Genomic DNA, 18,649 nt, shown 5'->3' with positions numbered 1-18,649 from the left:
AGTGTCAAGGGAGAAGGTGCAGCTAGTCCGACCAACTGTAAAATTCTTAGGTTACCACTTAGCCAAGGGGACCCGAAGCTTGGGATCAGAAAGAGTCGAAGTCATTCGTGACACTCCTGTCCCTACGTCCCCCCATGAGCTAAGGGCCTACCTGGGATTGACTGGATTCTGTCGGCTGTGGATAGCCAACTATGGGGAAATAGCACGACCACTATATGAGGCACTGCAAAAGGATAAATTAGACAAATGGAAATGGACTAATGAAATGAATAAGTCTTTCCTCAGCCTTAAAGCTGTCCTTGTGTCACCACCGGCCCTCGCCATGCCAAATCCCAGTCGACTGTTTAGACTCTATGTGCATGAGAATAAGGGCGTAGCCTCAGGGGTACTCTGCCAACGGACGGGCCCTTCCTGGAGGCCAGTGGGTTACTACTCCAAAGTCCTTGATGTTGTAGCACGAGGATGGCCGAGCTGCTTGAGAGCAGTAGCAGTGACAGCCTTGATCTGCACTGAAGCTGAGAAAATGACAATGGGAGGGACCATCGAGGTCTGGGTGCCACATGGGGTGCCACAAATCCTAAGGTCAGGGGAAGGAAGCAAATTCCTCAACCCAGCTTGGCACTCCCGATATGAAATAGGCTTGTTAACAAACAAAAGCCTCACTTTCAAAGCCTGCTCTAGCTTCAACATCGCCACCCTGTTACTGGCAATACAGGCCACACATGGGCCGGGGCTCCCAGATCATGATTGTCTTGAAGTACTAGACTTGGACACCAAGGGTCAGCCAGATCTTGAAGATGAACCGTTGGAGGGGGCCGAAGATTTGTTTGTGGATGGGTCCAGTTATATGCTAGATGGGAAGCGTTACACAGGGGCGGCTGTTGTCACCCATAGCGAGAGTGTCCATGAAGAACGACTGCCTCCTCATTTCTCTGCCCAATCCGCTGAACTGGTGGCCCTGACAAGAGCTTTGCAGGCAGGCAAAGGAAGGCGGGTAAATATTTACACTGACAGTAAGAATGCTTTTGCCGTTGTGCACGCTCACAGACAGTTATGGAAAGAGAGGGGATTCCTTACAGCAAATAGATCCCCAGTTGCCAATGGCGGCTTAATCGTAGACCTCTTGGATGCCCTCCAGTTACCCTTACAAGTGGCAGTTATCCACGTCCGAGCCCATGGAAGGGAAAAAGAGGAAAAGTGGAGGCAAGGAAATCAAAGAGCTGATGAGGCCGCAAAGAGAGCAGCCAGGGAAGGAATCCAAGGAACATTCCTTGTCTTACCCAGAAGGGGGGAGTGCCCCACATACTCCCCCTCTGAGTTGCAAATGGCACAAGAACACAAAGTGAGTCCTCGCAACGATGGATGGATCCAGATGACAGATGGAAGACTGCTTCTTCCACAGACCCTGCAGGGAGCTATCCTGGAACAAGTGCATCACTCTCTTGGACACCCTGGGGCATCAGCCATGATTGACTATTGCAAGAGGCTATTTGTCTCCCCTGGCCTAACTGTACACGCCCATCGACTAGCCGCAACCTGTGAGGTCTGTCAGAAAACTAATTCCCCCAGAGCCCCCCCCTCCACCAAAAGGAGGGCGACCATGGGTGTACTATCCCTTCCAGAGGGTACAGATTGATTTTGCTGAAATGCCACCATGTAGGGGTTACAGGTATTTGCTTGTAATAGTGTGTCAAATGACGGGGTGGGTAGAAGCGTTCCCATGCAGGAACTGTCAAGCAAAAACTGTAGTTGCTAAATTGTTACAGGAGGTGGTGCCCAGGTAATCCTTGCCTGAAGTTATAGAATCCGACCAGGGCTCACATTTCACTTCAGCTGTTACGCAAGGGTTGGCACGAGCTCTGGGGGTAGAGTGGCACTACACTGCCCCTGGAGACCCCAGGTGAGTGGGCAAGTTGAAAGAACCAATCGGAGTCTCAAGGAGACTCTAACCAAGCTCCAGCAAGGGGTAAGACTCACTTGGGTTGAGGCTCTGCCAATAGCTTTGACAATGCTTCGAAAAATGCCAAGAAAAGACATAAAGCTGTCCCCCTTTGAACTAATGTTTGGATTCCCGCCTCAGGTACACTGCGGAAGGAGGGAGGAGGTCAAATGGGAAATGGAAGATCAGATGTTAAGGGGCCAGTTGATTTCTCTACAGTCTGTTCTTTCACAGCTACGAGCCTACTCTGTTCCATTCCAGAGATTGCCACTAGATGCTCCCATCCATCTCTTCCAATCGGGAGATGAAGTACTGCTGAAAAAGTGGAATAAAGAAGCTTTAAAGGAAGGGTGGGAAGGACCCTACCTAGTGGGACCAACCAGCCATTCATGTGTAAAACTTGTAGGTTCTAGCAAATGGACACACTGCAGCCGGTTGAAGCCATTTAGATGACCCCTGCCTCCTCCTGTCACCTGGAGAGAAGAGGAGGACACGGGCAACGGTCCTGTGCTCCCTGGCACCCCCCAGGAAGCTTCCAGGGACACAGGCGAAGAAGCCATCCAGGAGCCACAATCGCCTCTTGTCTATAAATCCCAGCACCTAGGAAAGGCCAAGATCCAACTTAATCGGGCTTGATAGAATAGCTACTCTTGCTAAAATGAAGTGGCTGTGGATCCTAACATTGCTTACCTATGGAGTAATGGGATCAAAACAATCTTGTTGCCAAGAAGGGGGAAACACAGTCTTCAGAACTTCTCTAGGGACAGAATACTACAAATCCATGAAGTCTATCACTTGCTTAGGAAAGAAGGTTTTCGAGATACAATTAACCAAACCCTACACCTATTATACTGGTACTCGGAAAAGCCAATTACCACTAGGGGCCAAAGTTTGCCTCACTAAGGGAGGGCAGTGGGGATTAGATCGATGGAGCCCGCCGCGGGTCCATCAGACCATTAAGCAAGTTGTACAGCAAGCCAGGCTGACCCCTGCAGCCCCACGTCCGCCCCCCTTAATAAAGATCCCAGAGACAGAGAAGCGCCCCTGGAAAGCCAGATTAGGGGTCCCAATAACAGAAGAAACTGATAATGTGTGGTTAGAATGGGTAAAGTACACCACCAAGTCCTTAAATAAGTCTGACTGTTTTATTTGTGCTGCAGGAAGATCGGTAGCAAGGGTACTGCCTTTTCCTCTGGGATGGGACACTCCCTCCCTCCTCACCTGTGTGATCCATTTGTTCCAGCACCCTAACGCATGGGGAGAGGAGGAGTGCCAGACTCTCAATAAGTTGTACCCTCCCCTCAAATTAGAAAATCGTGTTATACCTCCTGTAGCTTTTGTGCAACAAAGAAACCATACTGGATGTATATACCAAAATCTTATCGGGGGAGGGGAGCCTGTAGGGAACCTGACAAACAAATGGAGATGTGTTAATTCCACTAGCTTTAAAAATGATTCCCTCCCAATCCCACAGGCTGATCTCTGGTGGTATTGCAGGGGTCTAGAGTTGTATGAAGTATTGCCCTTCAATTGGTCAGGAGTTTGTGGACTGGTCCAGTTGGCAGTCCCCTTTTCAATCGCATTTCATCCAACAAGGGAGACTAGCCAACCCTGACAGAAGCGGCCGGTAACTCCTTTTGATAATCGAATATACATTGACTCTATAGGGGTGCCAAGGGGAGTGCCAGATGAGTTCAAAGGGAGAAATCAAATCACTGCAGGATTTGAGTCTACCCTGTTTTGGTGGGTGACCATTAACAAAAATGTAGATTGGATCAATTACATTTATTATAATCAACAAAGATTTATAAATTATACCCGTGATGCTGTAAAAGGATTGGCTGAGCAGCTAGATGACACTAGCCAAATGGCCTGGGAAAATCGGTGTGTTCTTGATATGATGTTAGCAGAAAAAGGAGGGGTATGCGTTATGTTAGGTGGGCAGTGCTGCACCTTCATCCCTAACAACACTGCCCCAGACGGCACAGTGACAAAAGCATTACAAGGTCTCACCACCTTATCTGAGGAGTTAGCTGAGAATTCAGGGATTAACAACCCCCTGACTGCCTGGCTAGAAAAGTGGTTTGGAAAATGGAAACACCTAGCAGCCTCAATCCTTATCTCACTTGTACTGGTGGTAGGAGTTCTGGTATTATTTGGTTGCTGCATTATCCCCTGTGTCAGAGGCTTATCCCAGAGATTGATAGAAACCACTCTGTCAAAACGGATGCTCTTGCTTTATTGTACCAATAAAGAGGCTCCGTTTTAAACGCTTTAAGACGTGAGGAAAGACTTAAAGGAGAGAATTGTTAGAAAAAGAGACTCCATAACCGTTGGCGCCTCAGTTACGTAGGAGCCCGAGTGGTGGGAAAAATGTGGGTGGAGCAAAAAGGAGAACCATAATGACGTGCTCATGACTAACGGCTTGGTAAGCTGATACTGACTGTTTATTGGCTATTGGCAAGAACAATAGAAGTGATAAGGTATAAAAGGCTTTTGCACACATGTCTCGGGGTCCAGACTGCTCTGCACCAGTTTTGCAAAACGTTCAATAAAATAGTGTTGGATCCACTGCTGCCTGCCTGGCATCCTTTTCTTCTAAACCAAAAGCAAGAACTTTTTATCTGACACCCCCATACCGGACATTGGGGGGTTCGCACATCCCTACATCCAAGATTGCATCAGTAAGAGCTTCAAGCAACAATATGCCAGTAATTGAGGGGGGGGGGGTGGCTGCAACCCTTTTGCCTATGGTGCCACCCACACTGGAATGTGTCACCTGAGAGTGTCTTCAAAATTGAATTTTCCAGCTGAAAGAGGTTCTGCAATGCTGCTTGAAAGAGATGCTATTCCAGGCCTGTGGTGAAGGAGGACTCCAGGCTTCCTGGAGTACCCAGAGACAACCTGGGCTTTGACAACAGGTCTGAGGCCTTGTCTCCTAGGCCAGCCCTTACACCCAGTTCCTCTTCTCCCATGATGTTTGCAAGGAACATTATGACATCTTGCCAGCCTTCCCCAACCTGGTACCCTCTGGTTGTTTTGCCCTACAACCCCCATAAGCTCCATCCAGCTTAGCCTGTGATCAGGGATGATGGGAGTTGTAGGCCAAAAAACCTGGAGGGCACTAAGCTGGGGAAGATTTCGTTATGCATTTCCCAGTCCTCATTTCACATTATTGGCTGCTTGCCTGGGGGTTGAGAGGAGAGGACGCACATAATACGATGACGTTCCACTTACTAAGGATTACTGGAAGAAGTAACTGGTCATGATTTTGCATGTCAACTCTGTGATTTGTGTCACATTTAGTTCTGCCCTTAAACAAGGAATTGATAACTTCTAAAAATTAGAACACAGTCTTGCCGAGTGTGCTAACTTTTCCCTTTCTTCCTTTCTTCCTTTCTTTCACCAGTGGGCTGTTTTGAAGCTGTCAGCCTTGGATCTTGCTTCCTGCTGAGTTAAATGAGGACAATTGACAATGTCCCTGCTGCTATGTATCTGGTATAGTTGAAATGTAGCAAGTGGCAGCTCCTTGGAAGAGTTTGCTCCTAGCTATGATTCTTTACAGCTTGAGCTCCCAGGCTCCTGAAAAAGCAAATGGGCATTAAGATTTCCTCAAAAGACATCTTAACCGTCAGCTTCAAAATGAGCACACCGGAGAGGACTGAGAAGGGAAGTTGGAGCTAATTGTTTAATAACTACAGCAGAAGAGTTATGGAGATCATACCTGGTAAAAACTCACGACATGATAAAGCTTAAAAAATGAGAAAGCTGTAAGCCATTCCCACACAGTTGGGTGGCATCCCCTGCTGAAGAATTTTAAGCCACATTGCCCAGTTTTACCCATCCATTGAAATGGCAACACCAGTTTTGTGGCCCATGTTGACTTTGGCTTGGAAATAAATGGCTCTCCCACCTAAAAAATTGGCTGATACCTCAGACAAAACTGAATTCCCAACCCCTGCAAAGCTCCAAATCCCTTCTCTCCCACTCACCTAGCCCTGTTTTTGTTGTTGCATTTCTATCCTGCTCCCCGCCCCCCTTGCAAGGAACCTCAGATGGCTTACATGGTCCTCCACCTCTCCCTTTTATCTTCACAACAACCCTGTGAGGTAGCTTAGGCTGAGAGTCAGTGACTGGCCTAAAGGCACCCAGTGAGCTTCATGGCCCAAGTGGGGACTAGAACCCAGATCTCCCGAGTCCCAGTTCAACACTCAACCGCTACACCACACTGGCTCTCTATGATTGCCCAACTCCCTCCCCCTTTTCCTTTCAACCCTACTTTCTAGCCTGCCTACTGCACAGCACCATACCAGGACAAAAGGTGCCAGTCGCCCTTGGGAAATATACCTTCCCCAAGGACTACTGACATTTGGCCTTTTGTCCTGGCACATAACCACACCATGAACTTTCCCTGAGGCCAGAGTGCCTCAGTCACTGATGCTGTTGTTGCCAGCAGCCCAGCTGGTAGGTATGGTTGAAAGCATGGATGGGGAAACATTTTTCTGTTGAGAACCACATTCCCTTGGAGTCAGTCATTTCATTTCATTTATTATATTTCTATACTGCCCCATAGCCTGGGACAGAACTCTCTGGGAGGTTCACAAAAAACCCTGTCTGAGGCAGCAGGCAGGTCCAGAACCAGTGCTGGACGCTTCCGTCTTTAAACAAGGAAATAATCTCCTTCATTTTTCTGTCTCTCCCACCCTGTTTTTTCTTTCTCTTTTCTCTGGCACATAGATCCTCTTGAATTAATTTACTCTCCCAAATTAATATCCTACCCAGAGTAGGGGTGGCCCAGGCACCCATCTCAGTCCAGGATTCTGGTGGACCACTCATGCCCAAGCCCCCCAATCTACTCTCGCTGAGCCCCTGCCCCTGCTTGACCCCTCCCATGCTCACTGAGCTGCCCACGACTTACTCGGGCCCCATCTGCCTCTGCTGCAATCTCCATGTTTTGAAAAAACATGGCAATTGCAATACTATGCACATTGACTTATACGCAAAATGGCAGCATGAATCTTGCATATATGAGTGATTCACAGCACCATTTTGTGTATAAGTCTATGTGCACATTATTGCGATTGCCATGTATTTTTCAAAACATGGTGATTGCAGCAGAGATGGACAGGGCCCAGGTTAGTGTGGGTGGCTCAGAGAGCAGGCATGGGGCTCAAGCGCAGATCCAGGGGCTTGTGAGTGGAGGCACAGGTTGGCTGGGCACCAAAAGAACCTGGACAGGGGGGCGCCCATCCATCCCTAACCCAGATATCACCCCAAATCAATTCTCCAATTCCCCTAAATTATTACCCATCCAGATCCTCTGTCTCTACCCAATTAATATTCTACCCAGGGATGTATGAACCAGCAACACTCAACCTCACTGAAGTTCTCCAAATTCCATCTTGAAGCTCATTACGAGTTAAGTCCATATCAGATTGCGAGCTTTGTTTTTTCCTTTCCACATAAAAATCTGTGCATATTTTCATGAGTATTTTCCCAAATGTACACAACCATTGTGTGCATCTGTGAAATACCTGCATTCTTCTCCCATGGCTTAAAGCACATTTGTGCATGTTTGTCAAATGCACGTATTTTTCCACGCACACTTTTCAAGTATACGCATGCTGTCAAACACATTTCTGAGAGTCTGTGAATCACATTGGAAGCTCGCAAATGTACGGACTTTGACCACAGATTCCATCCGGGTCCAGTCCAAAAGGTAAATCCAGATCAAAAATGAACTGAAATGAATTTCTCATACATCCCTAATCCTACTCAGAGGATTGCCTTGGGCAGGGAGAAAGAGAAGCCCCACCCTCCCCAGCCAAAAGAGAAACACAGCAGGATGCCAAGGGAGAATTTGCTTTGCCCCTCCTCTGGTAGGTGGGAATGGATGGACTTACCTCTGCCCACCTCATGCACCGCTCACCAGTCCCCCACTGGCTGCTGACCCTGCTCTCACCATGGAGGTCTGCCTGTAATGTTGGGCAAACGGCCCCTTTATGGCTGCCATTTACATAACATTACTTTATGGAAAACTCCGAGTCACCATTTTTTGACAGAATGGTGGCTCGCTGAGGGGTTGGGCAGCCACTGGGTGCTCACGGACCATGTGGTGGCTTGACAAGTGGGATCCAGTGAATGCGGCAGGCAGCTCAATAAACGGGGTCTGGGGAGCCAAGCTGGGGGGGGGGGAGTCCACCAGACTTGGACTCCCATGACATCCCTACTTGTAGGAACATGCATTTCTGTGCTGGCTATGGAGGGAGGGTCTTCTCTTCCTCCCTAGCTGGCAAGGAATGCAATGGATTGCCAAAGGAGGACCAGGTTTCTCTGTCCCTCTTCCAGCTGTGAGCTACTACAGTTGGGCTGAGGAGGAAGGGGAAAGGCCACAGCCAAGGAGAAGCTCAGGGCTGGATGAAGCAGCACTGTGGACTGGCTCTGGAGGTAGCAGTTCTCCATCCCTCATTTAAAGGGGAGGGGGCAGGGCAATTGGGAATCTGTGGGCTGGGTGAGTGGAGGGAGGGGGCTGTCAGGGGGGAATAAACTGGTAACCTTCTCCATCTCAGGGTCTTTTTTTCCCCAGGGGAATATTACAAGTCCCCAACCCCCATAGAAATCCAAATTTTGGTGGCATTTCTAGTCATCCTGAAGCAACTGCTCAACTATATAAGAAGGAAAAAATACTGCAGAAACGTTCAATACATTGAAGTTTGATGAACTATGAAGACATCAATTGTACATAGGCTTTGTGCCACTGTACCACTATTAGGGCTTCACCCAAATAATCCTGGGGACTGTATTTTGAGGAGGTGCTGAGAATTCTGTGTTGGATGTTCCTAGCTCTGTCCATGAGCTACAATTTCTAGGATTTCTTAGGAAGAGGGAAAGGAAGTTAAACCTGCCTATAGTAGTCTGGATATGCTGTAAGACACATCCAATCTTTCCTTTCCAGATTGCTCTGTCAGGCAAGGTTAAGCATTACTTTGATGACCTGTAAGTTGTTGCTACTAAGTGGATGTCACACATTCAACTGTCTCCCTCTTCTTCTCTCCTGAAGTCTTATCACTGCACAGTTGGCTGTGACTGCCCAGCACAGCCATGACAGGAAAGGATTAATGGGGAAAAGACAGCAAAAGAAAACAAAATCAAACTGGGGAGGGGGATATTGGGGTGGATAAGCAGGAGAGAGAGCCCCAACAAATGGAAAGGCCTCAAGGAAGAAATATCTCCAGGCTACACTGTGCCTTTCCTCATGTGCCCAGACAGGACTGTGGAATCCATTCCAGGAGGACCACAATGAATGAATTCCTGCCTTGGCCAAAATCCTTTGCAGTTGAAATAAGTGGTTCAACTCTTTAAATAATAAAAAAAACTCTGCCCACTGGCAACTCTACATATTTAAATTTAACAGCCATTTTATTTGTAAGTTAATATTATTTTTAGGCCACAATTAAGGATGGAACCCTCCCAAGGTGGCATACATGATAAAATAAACAATATAAAACAATACAATTCAATAAAACAAATAAGGGTGCAATCCTTTACATGTTTAGACAGAAAATGGGTGCCTGGGGAATGCTGGGAGATTTGGGACTTTTTTTCTGTCTAATCAGGCATGGGATTGTGCCCTAAAACTAGCAGCCCCAAAATTATGAGAAGGCCAGTGAAAACAGGTGGTTCTTCAGACTTTTCCTGATGACTTACAAAGAAGAGGCCTGATGAATCCTTGATGGAAGCCCATTCTGGAAGTCTGGGGCTACTTCCCTCTCCCTTGTACTCACCAGCTTAACCACTGTGGCAGACAAGTGAGAAGGGCAGACAGGCTGGTAGAGGTAGAGGTGGGCCTTGGATACACACCGTTTAAGGTTTGAGAAGTTGCAACCAGCACATTCAGTCTTATGTGCTGAATTTAACCAGTGCAGCTGAGGCAGCATTGGTGTCACATGAGCTGACTGCCCAGCCCTCGCCCATATCTGGTGGGCACATTTCTGAGCAGGCAGCCCCACATAGAGCAAACCCATGGACCCTCTAACTTCTACTGCTCCTCCTACAGCAATGGAGGAGGATTCCCCTTATCACTGGTTTGCTTCTGGGACTCTCTTCCATCCTTATAGCCCAGCATTTTTATTTGCTCCCTTCGCATTTGTCCATGCCTCATCTTCTGTTTCTCATTCCCAGGTATTGTCAAGACATCTTGTTCTGGCAGCTGGATCTTGGTGCCCATGAATTCCCCCCAGCCCTCAGAACCCCTTGCCAGGTCTCCACCCTCGATTCCTCCTATGAAGTGATGTCTCCATATCACAGGAGGCAACTCACTTTTGGCCCTAGGAACTGTTTTGAGGAGCTTTCATCTATTCTTCTCTTCCACAAGCAAAAGGTTTTGTAAACGGTATTGTGGCAGCTCTCTCACAGTTTGGCAAAGACATAGGAATCTTTCTACACCTTTGCAACATCCCTAAATAGCCACCAAATTAAAACTTACAAGTGCCATGTAACGTTTTCCCTTAATCCCTGCTTAGGTTTAAATATGTAGAGTTGCCAGTGGGCACAGCTTTTTTTATTTAAAGAGTTGAACCACTTATTTCAACTGCAAAGGATTTTGCCCAAGGCAGGAATTCATTCATTGTGGTCCTCCTGGAATGGATTCCACAGTCCTGTCTGGGCACATGAGGAAAGGCCCAGTGTAGCCTGGAGATATCTCCAAGCTGTGCTAGGGCTCAATTCACATTCTGGAATGAACCTGAAGCCCAATAGCAGGGCTGTCTCAAGACATTTTGGCACTGGCAGTTGAATCTGAATTGGATACTAGTGATGGGACAATCTTAACCTGAGGGCAGCAGGCGAGCTGAGGAGGCACAGGGCAGATTGCATGGCCCACACAGCTCTGTCTTCCAACAGCTCACCACCACTTCGCATACCGCAACTTCTGCTTGAGGCAGCCATCTCGTTCTGCCTAATGGTACAGCCAGCTCCGCCTGGTAGAGTACAATGTATCCCAAGCCTGTTCCAGAAACAATTATTCATAATATAAGAGCCCTGCTGGATCAGACCAAAGGTCCATCTGGGCCAGCATTCTGTTCACACTGTGGCCAACCAGCTGCCTGTGGGATGCCCATGAGTATGGTTGCAATAGCACCCTCCCACTCAAGTTACCCAGCAACGTGTATATACAGGCATACTGCCTCTGATTCTGGAGGTGATGTGGACCCATCTGTAATATCCCATAATAGAAAGTTCCACTTTGATTGGTATTCACCTTTAGAGTTGCAAGCTTCCACTTTGCTCTTTTCACAAGGACGGTTGTGGGGGATGGGGTGGGGAATCTTCATCCCTCTGAATGTGGTGTTTGTTTCCTTACAGCAAGATGAAGGAGCAGCCATAATCAAATTCCAAGTATGGGGGAAAGGGAAAGCATTGCTAATATGATGTGCAGGAATTATTGCCTGTATTTCAACCTGCTTTAGGAATGGTAATGAGGGCACTAAGACTGACTGGTGTAATGGACATTTTCTGCATTGCCTGTACCTCCTTTATTTGTACGTAGGGATGGGCGGACACCCCCCCCATGGGCTCTCCAAGCACCTGCCCAGCTGCCCACTACCCCCACTCATGTGTCCGCAGACCTGCTCATGCCTCCACCCCCTGCACTCACCAAGCCACCAACACTTACCTGGAGCCAGTCCTGAGTGCCTGTTATTTCTATGGTCACCATTTCTTCCCCCTGCAAAATGGCAACTCCGAAACTTCAGTAAATGCAATATTCTGCACATAGTGGCTGTAACCCTATCTACACAATATTACAGGTGTGAATGGCCCATTTACACTGCATAGATAGGGCCTTTATGGCCGCTATGTGCACAATATTACAATTACGGAAGTTCCCGAGTCACCATTTTGTGAAAAAAAATGGCAACCACAGGAATGGCTCCAGGTATGTCCTAGTGAATTGATGGGCATGGGGGGGGGGGAGTGAGTGGGGGCAGCAGTTCAACGGGTGCACCCCAGAGCCATGAGCCTGGGGAATTTTGTTGGGCTCCTGAGCTCAGCTGAGCACCCGCACCATCCCTATTTGTATGAATGTTGTCAGATGAGAGAGAGCACATTCCGAAATAGTTGGGCCCAGGATAGTTTTTGGCATAGGTGTCCTGCACACTTCAATCTTTTGTTACCCAAAATCTTTTGTTACCCAAAAGCATAATCTTTAAAGTCTGACAGCCCACCCAATATTTCTAGAGGCTTACCAAAGCACACTTCCAAACTTTGGGTGGAACTGCACATTGTAAGAAACCAGGGGTGCCTGACTTAAAGGCCATCACTGAAATGAGTTCCCCACTCCCTCTCTGTAACGTCTAGTTCAACTGACCCAATGACCTGACATGTGTATGTCCCTGCCTCCATTGGCAACCAGTGATATAGCTGGGGCAGGATCTTAATGAGGTACAGACATGAGGTAAGTTGGACCAAATGTTATGAGAAGAGGGAGAGCATTAACTAAGGCAGAGACACCAGTTTAAGCAGAAGCCCTGTGTTGTTGTTGTTGTTGTTGTTGTTAAGTTTAAGTTTCTCTGCCCTTCTTTTTCCCATCTGTCTGGGATCTCAGGTATAGCCTTAAGAGTTTTACCTCAGTCCCTGTGGAATATACTCTCATTATGTCTTATTTTACATCCTGTTTCACTGGAAATACCCAGGCAGATGTTTTTGCAGCCTTGGGGATCAGTAGCTTCAGTTCTACAATCCTTTTCAAAATGGTTCCTTTAAACTAAAGAACATAAACTTTGTATCATCTGTTTTTCATTTTGACCAAGACAGTGTAGTCACTTAGTCATTCAACACTATCTGTTATTTCAAGAACTTCCTTCTCTTCTCAATCAGTCTTTGGGTGAAAAAAGCGACACAGACACAGGAGCATATTTAAATCCCCTCAGGATAAGTATTTTTCAGGATACACTGATGCCAGAAGACATATATACTTTCCTAAAGCAAAGTATCTAAATCATGTGTTGCTAAAGAAGAAAAAGCAACAGTTGCATTATTTAGAGAAAGAGCTGCTTCACTTCAAGTTGTTTCTTATCCAATAGACCCAGCATGCAGTAATTTCTTTTAATATGGACAAAGCCTAAGGGCCTACTTTTTTCCTCTTTATTCTTCAGAGTATTTTATTTTATAGCATTGTTCTTTCTTTCTTCTTTCCTCCTGGGGTATGAATTGTGTTGATTTTTTACCGACCAGGTGACCAGAACATTGCATTTAACACACGCCACTATGTTTTGCAGCTTTGCCATGGTGCAATAAATGTGCATTAAGTTGCTAAGGAATGTGTGCTGAAGCCACTATGGCCATCTCAGCATGTGCTGGACTCTGCATCCTTGATATATATTTAGTAGCATAAATGGAGAGGGGTTGTAGAGCACATGGTGTCCAGGAAGAAGGAACCAGGTTCAAGCTCTAAGATCTCCAGTGTGTAGGCTCAAGTAACAGTCTATCAAAGTAGACCAGACTGCACTAGATGGACAAATAGTCTGACCTTCTATAAGGCACCTTCCTATAGTAATTGTCCCAGTGTGATCATATCAATTCATAGAATCATAGAATAGTAGGTTTGGAAGGGGCCTACAAGACCATCGAGTCCAACCCCATGCTCAATGCAGGAATCCAAGTCAGAGCATCCCGGACAGATGGCTGTCCAGCCTCGTCTTGAAGGCCTCCAGTGTGGGAGAGCCCACCACCTCCCTAGGTCATTGGTTCCATTGTTGTATTGCTCTAACAGTTAGGAAGTTTTTCCTGATGTTCAGCCAGAATCTGGCTTCCTGTCACTTGAGCCCATGATTCCATGTCCTGCACTCCAGGATGATCAAGAAGAGATCCTGCTCTTCCTCTCTGTGACAACCTTTCAAGTATTTGAAGAGCACTATCATATCTCACCTCAGTCTTCTCTTCTCAAGGCTAAACATGCCCAGTTCTTTCAATCTCTCTTCACAGGTCTTGGTTTCCAGTCCCCTGATTATCTTTGTTGCCCTGAACCCTCTACAACTTGCTTGCATCCTTCTTAAAGTGCAGTGCCAGAACTGGACACAGGACTCCAGATGAGGCCTAACCAGTGCTGAGTAGAGAGGAACTAATACTTCCTGGGATTTGGAAGCTATGCTTCTATTAATGCAGCCCAAAAGAGCATTGGCCTTTTTTGCAGCCACATCACATTGTTGGCTCATATTCAGCTTGTGATCGACAACAATTCCAAGATCCTTCTCGCTTGTAGTGTTGTTGAGCCATGTATCCCCAATCTTGTAACTGTGCATTTGGTTTCTTTTTCCTAGGTGCAGAACTTGGCATTTATCCCTATTAAATGTCATTCTGCTGTTTTCTGCCCAGCGCTCCAGTCTATCAAGATCACTTTGAATTTTGTTTCTGTCTACCAAAGTATTAGCTATCCCACCCAATTTGGTGTCATCTGCAAATCTGATCAGTGATAGGCTACGTGACGATTTACATAGCCTATCATGGCTGACTTTGGGAATCTAGCCATGATAGGCTATGTAAAACATTACATAGCCTATCACGGGTGTGTGTGTGTGTGTTTACTTTTTTTTTCATGGCTGGGTAGACGGGGCGCTTCTACCCGGCCAGAATTTCGCCGGCGAGGGATGGGGCGCCTCCCTCCCGGCCTGAATTTCAGCCGGGCGAGGCGGGGCGCTTCCCCCCCTCACCTGAACTTTGGGGGGAGAACCGAAGCACCTCCCCCCCACCACGAAGCAAGCTTCAAGAACAGGTAAGGGACTTTCGTCCATCCCTAGTCTACAGCATTCCCACGGTCTACAAGGGAGGTGACTTGATCCAAAAATGAGATCAGATTCGTCTGGCAGGATTTGTTCTTGACAAATCCATGTTGGCTTCGAGTAATCACTGCATTGTTTTCAAGGTGCTTCCAGATGGATTGCTTTATCATCTGCTCCAGAATTTTCCAAGGGATTGATGTCAGACTGATTGGTCTGTAGTTCCCAGGTTCCTCCTTTTTACCCTTTTTGAAGATAGGGACAACATTAGCCCTCCTCCGGCACTTCACCCATCCTCCGTGATTTCTCAAAGAGAATAGACAGCAGTTCTGAGAGTTCTTCTGCCAGTTCCTTTATTACTCTAGGATGCAGTTCATCTGGCCCTGGAGATTTGAACTCATTCAAAGTCATTAGGTGTTCCTTAACCATATGCCTATCGATCTCAAGCTGCAATCCTGCCCTTCATCCTGTACTTTGCCTTTGCCAGGGGGGTCATGGACCCTCTTTTGGGAGAAGACTGAGCCAAAGTAGGAATTGAGCACCTCTGCCTTTTCTTTGTCAATTGTTTCTGGGAATCTAGAAAAACGATGGAGTGAGATAATGGCACATCTTTAGTCCTATTCAAGCATTCCACTGAACATGTGAGGGCTTAAAACTGTGGGAGGGGCCAGGGTACATGCAAGCCATACACCAGTATGCCAGCATGCACCGGCTCTACTTTAGACTTTTCCACTTTCAGTACAAAGGTCTGGAGGATGCTTCTGCTATTGCACAGAATGAGCAAAGTTCTGAACTGGAACCAACACACATGGAAATATTGGGGCAGGGCTTGTGTGCACACCCCCTCCCCAGTGTAAGCCTTACTCCACATCCATGCAAACACCTAAGGAGCATAGGAGGCTGCCTTATACTGAGTCAGATCCTTGGCCTATCTAGCCCTGTACTGTCGACACTGACTGGCAGCAGCTCTCCAGGGTTTCAGGCAGCAGATTTTCCAGCCCTACCTGGGCATGCCAGGGATCGAACCTGGGACCTTGTGCATGCAAAGCAGGTGTTCTGCCATTGGGCCATGGCTCTTGCTGAGTCTTCCAAGGGAAATTATGATTAGAGCCATTGACCCCAATAAAGTGGGAAGGTTATTCAGCTGCTTTCAGGGGCCATGTTTCTTAGACATTTGGGGGGTGGGGATTGGCTTAACTTAGTTTAGATGAGATGGTTGAAGGTTTTCTGTTTTCTTTTCATTTTTAAAAAAGCCTGATCGTTGTGTGTAGGCACAGCAAGGTTCATCACAGCCTTCTAGCTGCTTCCTGGTAGGACGGCCACTTGTGAATCACCAAAAAAAGAGGGGTGGGGGGAGGACACTGCTTTGCATAAAATTTGCATATGCTAATTGATGTGTATAGATGCAAATCTAAAAATTATTATAATTTATATAGAAGTACAGTCCATCTCACCATAGTGTGGAAGACTGTGACCAGGGGACCTCTGTGCCTTGCTCAGTCTGCTGTCGAGGTGCTGTTGCTGGGAAATGTCAAGGCCCAGCTCTTCCCCTGGATGGTTCTTTATCCTTATACTGGAATTGGACTGGACCACCCTTCAGATAGAGGACACCTTCAAAATAGAGGGCTATCCTCTGGCAGCCCTTCGAATAGAGGACTGTCCTCTGTAAAAGAGGATCCTACTTCCTGGTCCAGAATGCTCATGGGAATGATGCTACATTTTAAATGAAAAGTAAAACAGGAAAAAATCCTCCCTGCTTCAACTCAGCAAAGGGAACCCCTCTAAAATTCAATCTGCTGGGGGTATTTTCTATTTGCTCCAACCCCCATGGCACCCTGAAAAATGCTGGGCTGCAAGTTTTGGTCCAGCTTTAATCAAAATAGCTCATTAAATTTAAAACATTGCAGTGGGTTGCTTTCACATTTCTTCTCTTAATTTTTGTGATTACTGTAAATTGTTTGCTGGATGAATGTTGATTTAAAAATGGGTATATAAAAAGAGTGATACCTAGTTTCTATTAATCACAGACGTGTCTTAAGGGCTGGATCATACACACATCCAGCTGTCAGCCCTGTTAAGAGGGATGGAGAAGAGGGTGTTTCCAACCTTTCAGCACTCACATACAGTAACAGGTGATTTGGGCAGTTTGCACAAATAGTTTTATGCAAACAGGCCCAATTCATACTTCGCTTCCATCTCAAGAAAAGGAAAGAATGGTTGCATCAATCAATCTGATGTGCATATGGCTGTCTATAACAAGTCCACAGTGTGTAATGGAGGGAGATGCTGCATCTCCAACATGAAAAAGGACTGATGGCTACTGATTGAATTAACTGTCCCTATAGATTTGGGGTTCAGTAGCACTCCAGGATACTCCTACAGAATACTCCTACAGAAAGTAATTTGCCACGTTGTCTGAGACTTAAGAGGTACTTAAGAGATTGAAGAGCATACTACTGTCCCATGAAAAGTGAGATGTGTATATTTTGCCATGAGTACGTCATGAGGTAAGGATGCTTGAAAATTTGATCTTTGTGAATTCCAATATGAACTGACCTGACCTGTACCTCCTGTACTGAAATGCAAGTCACAACTCCGTTTTCACACTTTCTAAATATTCTGATGTAGTTCTGATAATCTATCTATCTATCTATTATGAGAATCCATGTATTCTGAGAGAAAACAATTTAAAATATCTATTTAAAAATGCAAATGTCCATGCAGCTTTTTTTTTTTTAATGCAGATTAATAGAAGAGGATGGAACAGGAATAGACTTATCTGCCCATCACTAGTCACAGCAAACTATGTGCACTTCTTTCCAAACACAGGCTGCCTCTATAAGAAAAAAGAAGTAATTTGTGAAGCAGTATGTAGGAATGGTCATGTTATTATATTCATCTTGAAACTTGCATCAGGAACTCCATTGCTTGTGTTGGTGTCCTGACCCATGGATATATACTGGCATGGATGTTTCCACAAACATACACCCATAAACACACATAGGAAAGTTGACATGAAAAATAGAATTATTGACACGTATAAGGCCAAACTCACTTGGCATAGAAATGTACAATAAAGCTATGTACATTTAAGACAGCTATTTACCCTGTCCTAATGTTCTATACTGTGCAAGTAATCCCTTGGTAGCGTATAGTCTGAGCCATTCATATTATCAAATTTCTCCAGAAAAAGCTTTCATGTCAGGCTAGCTTGGCCTTCTAAATCATCCTATCAACTGATAAGATGGTTATTTTTTAATGGCAAATTCGGTGCAGATGTGTGGCAAAATGGATACCTGGATTGGCTTTCTGTAACATCCTACCAAATGGTAAGGATAATTTTGCCTCATCAGAAATCACCCGATCAGAAATAAACTCATCAGAAATGTGGGGAATTATTGCATACTCATCACCAGCTCAATGGTAAAGCACACACATTGCCTGTTGACGGTCCCAGGTTAAATCCAGGTGGGAATGAGAGGGGCCCTTATCTGAAATTCTGGAGAGCTGGTCAGACAGTACTGAGCAAGATAAACAAATACGCTAACCTAGTCTGAAGCAGTTTCTAATGTTCCACTCGATAGGGCCTAGTGGAGACCTTGCTCGCATGGTTGACCAAATTGCCCCTGGATTAGCTTTAGCCCCCCCCCCCACACACACACACACACAGCTTGGTCATTTTTATCATCTTGTAAAGTTTTAAGAAGAATTAGCTTAAGGCACCACCAGGTAAAGGGTAATCTGTATTATCTCTGCATAAGGATGCAACATTGGAGCCAGACCTTGGAGGTGTATGTTCTGTCTTCTTAATTCTTCTAAGAATATATGAAAACATTTGGATCTATGAGACGTGTTTAAAAGTATCCTGGCATATTTCTAACATCTGACACATTTCCAAAATTCCTTCTCTATTCTATGTATGATATATGCCAAATAA

This window comes from Heloderma suspectum, chromosome 3, assembly GCF_057233095.1.
Source record: "Heloderma suspectum isolate Gila_16-S chromosome 3, 16-S_ref, whole genome shotgun sequence".
In the NCBI taxonomy this organism is placed as follows: Eukaryota; Metazoa; Chordata; class Lepidosauria; order Squamata; family Helodermatidae; genus Heloderma; species Heloderma suspectum.
Note: the sequence above shows the minus strand (reverse complement) of the source record.